Raw genomic sequence first — 3140 nt, forward strand, 5'->3', positions numbered from 1 at the left:
CCCACGCCACCCTGTTCGATGCCTTTGAGGGTGTCAAACTACCCCTCAACATCCAGAAGATCATGCTCTCCATGAACACTGGATGCACGACCAAGGTCCGTACCTCCCAGGGCTTTACCGAAAACATCCCCATGCTGGCTGGGGTCAAGCAGGGTTGTCCGTGTAGTCCGATGACCTTCAACCTGGCGATCGAGCGAGTGATTCGATCCGTCGAGTCACTACCGATAGGCTATAGGTTGGGGGAGGACTTGCACCGTGCATTTGCCTACGCGGACGACATTGGTCTTGTGGCGGCCTCACCAGCGGAGATGCAGTCCCTCCTCGACGAGATCCAGAGGGCGGCGGCTGCGGCGGGGTTGAAATTCAACCCCAAGAAGTGCGCTACCGTTCACCTTCGGGGGAAGGGTAGCGCACAGAAATCGCAGCCAACCGTCTTCGTTCTCGACGGTGAGGAGCTGAAAGCCTTGGGAGAGGGTGAGGCTTACGAGTACCTGGGAATCCCGGTTGGTTCCCGGGTAAGCCAAACCCCTACCGCCACCATCATCCGGATGATGGAAGACGCGAATGCCATCGACTCATCGCTCCTCGCCCCGTGGCAGAAGATGGACGCCCTTAGGGTGTTCATCCTGCCGCGGCTGGATCACATCTTGAGGAGCGGTGCAGTCGAAAAAACTCCACTCAAGGCGTTTGACAAACTAGTCAAGCGCCTGGTCAAGGGCTGGATGAATCTCCCCCAGCGAGCCAGTGCGGAGGTAGTTTACCTCCCCACTTGGCGGGGCGGAGCCGGGCTCATCCCGATGGCGGACCTGGCCGACGTGCTCACGATCGCGCATGCCTTAAGGCTACTAGCCTGTAAGGACGGCGGGATCGCTGAGCGGGCCAGGACCTCGCTGAGGAATGCAGTCCGGAGACGTACATCCGTCCAGCCCACGCAGGAACAGGTCGCCGCATTCCTCTCGGGTTCGCTCGAGGGACCCTTTGCGTGCGACCTCCAGGGTGACCCTGGCCTGTGGACCCGGGTGCGTGTGGCTTCGCGTCGCCAGGTCAAACGCCTACACCTGGCATGGCGGTACGGCCCCCCTGACTAAGGAGATTCTTTTGGAATGCCGAGGCTCAGAGGGTCGACGGACCATAATCCCCCCGGGCGCAAGTTCTCAAGTGATTCGTCGATTGAGAATTGCGGTACAAGAGAGCTACTTGTGCTCTCTCCTGGCAAAACCGGATCAAGGGAAGGTTTTCCAGGTGTCGTCGCGGTCGGGAGTCAGCAATGCCTTCCTCCGCGATGGCAGGTACGCCCGGTTCGCCGAGTGGCGCTTCATTCATCGCGCGCGCCTCGATGTCCTGCCCCTTAACGGGGCGCGACGCTGGGGCTCGGGCGACAAGCGCTGCAGGCGGTGCGGTTACCCGAGTGAGACCCTACCTCACGTAATCTGTCACTGTCTGCCGCACTCGGCCGCTCTGCAGCTTCGTCACGACGCGGTCATGGCGCGGGTGGCGAAAGCATGCAGAGCGAAGGGAGCCATCCGTATAAACCAAAGGGTGGAGGGAGTCAACGGCGATCTAGCGGCCCTCAGACCGGACATTGTTGTCCGGGATGAGGCAGCGGAACGCGTCCACATCATCGATGTCACCGTCGCGTTTGAGGACCAGCGCAAGGCCATGGAGGATGCTCGACGATCGAAGATCGTCAAGTATACCCCGCTTGCAGCTGCATTGCACGCGTCGGGGTATTCGGTGGATGTGGATGCGATCGTCGTGGGCGCCCTTGGTACATGGGACCAGGGCAATGAGCCGGTCCTGAAGCGACTCGGTGTCTCGCCGCACTACGCGTCGTTGATGCGCCGGCTCATTGTCACAGACACCATAAGATGGTCCCGGGACATGTATGTCGAGCACGTGTCGGGGGTGCGGCAATACCGGGCCCCGCTCGGCGCTCCTGCCGCTGTGCCGCGGGTGGGCTCCCCTGCCGGTTGCCCCTTGCCTGGGCTACTCCCCGATCAATCTTCAACATGAGCTTCACTCCATAGGATCGGGAGTAAGGGTGGCACCTGCAGAAAAAAGGGGGCGCCTCACTTGACGCTATTTTTAATTTATATTTTTAATTAGCCCCGCTTCCCCCCCACCTCACCTTTACTGTCCCTCCTTTCCTCCTATATTCTTTTGCTGAAACCTTCTTTCTCCTTCCTTCTCCTCCTCTCTTTATTCATCCTCCGTCTTTTCTTCTCTCTTCTTCTGTCGCTGCTCCCTTTACGCGTCTCTTCTTTCCTTCTTCTCTCTGTCTCATTGTCTGTGACCCTCCTCTTTCCCTTCTCTCTGCCTCTGTCGTCTGTCTTCTTCTCTCCTTTTCTTTCTCCTTTCGTGCCCTACAATACAAAAGCTGCTTATGGTGCCTAGTTTAAGAGTGGAGTATCGCCAGGGCAGTTTCGCCGAGTCTGACGCCAATTTTATATTGTGAGTCCCAAAAGTTGGGAATAACCATATTTTGTTTAAGCACCATCTGACAAGCCGTATATGTACCAGGTGCTTAAAACATTGTTTGAATAAACGCACATTTATCTGTTCTTATCAGCTTAATATCTGATACACTCCCCATTGGGGAGTCAGAATATTAATCTGATTTTTGGAAACTGACGGAGCGTTGGTGCTTGCTCCACCTCCGTCGCGAGTCAGCCTGGCTTTGCAGTGCCGCCAGGATTGGCTCAATTAGCCTATTAAAAACATACATTCTGACTCCCCAGAACAGAGCCATAAGCCCGGGAAGCGACCTTAGTCGTTGTGCGGAGGTTCCTCTGTCCGAGCGGTGAAAATTTCTAAGTCCCGCGAAAAGTGCCTCCGACCGCGTGCGCCGCTGCCAGGACTGGGATTGAAGCCGACGAGCCCCGACAGCCACCGACCGAGTAAGTCTTTTCCTTCTCTTCTAAACTATCGCTTTCTCCCTCTAGGAGCCGTTCACTGGGTGACGTCACTCTCTCCGACGTCACGTAGGCGCCGGCACCTAGCTCCCCCAGCTGATCGTCGCGGACGGTTGAGCTCGCTCCCCCGCCCCGCGCCTCAGGTGGCACCTACAAACCCGCGCTTCTCCTCGCGACCTTTCTCAAAACAATTAACGGTTTACCGTTGGTTGTTTTCTGAAAGGTTTA

General features: G+C 57.2%; 1 pseudogene; it reads left to right on the forward strand.

Annotated features, from left to right (window-relative positions):
* The first annotated feature begins 2527 nt into the window (after positions 1–2527).
* Positions 2528–2708, forward strand: LOC143378069 (U2 spliceosomal RNA; annotated as a pseudogene).
* The last annotated feature ends 432 nt before the right edge of the window (positions 2709–3140 follow it).

This window comes from Andrena cerasifolii, unplaced genomic scaffold, assembly GCF_050908995.1.
Source record: "Andrena cerasifolii isolate SP2316 unplaced genomic scaffold, iyAndCera1_principal scaffold0053, whole genome shotgun sequence".
NCBI classification, from domain to species: domain Eukaryota; kingdom Metazoa; phylum Arthropoda; class Insecta; order Hymenoptera; family Andrenidae; genus Andrena; species Andrena cerasifolii.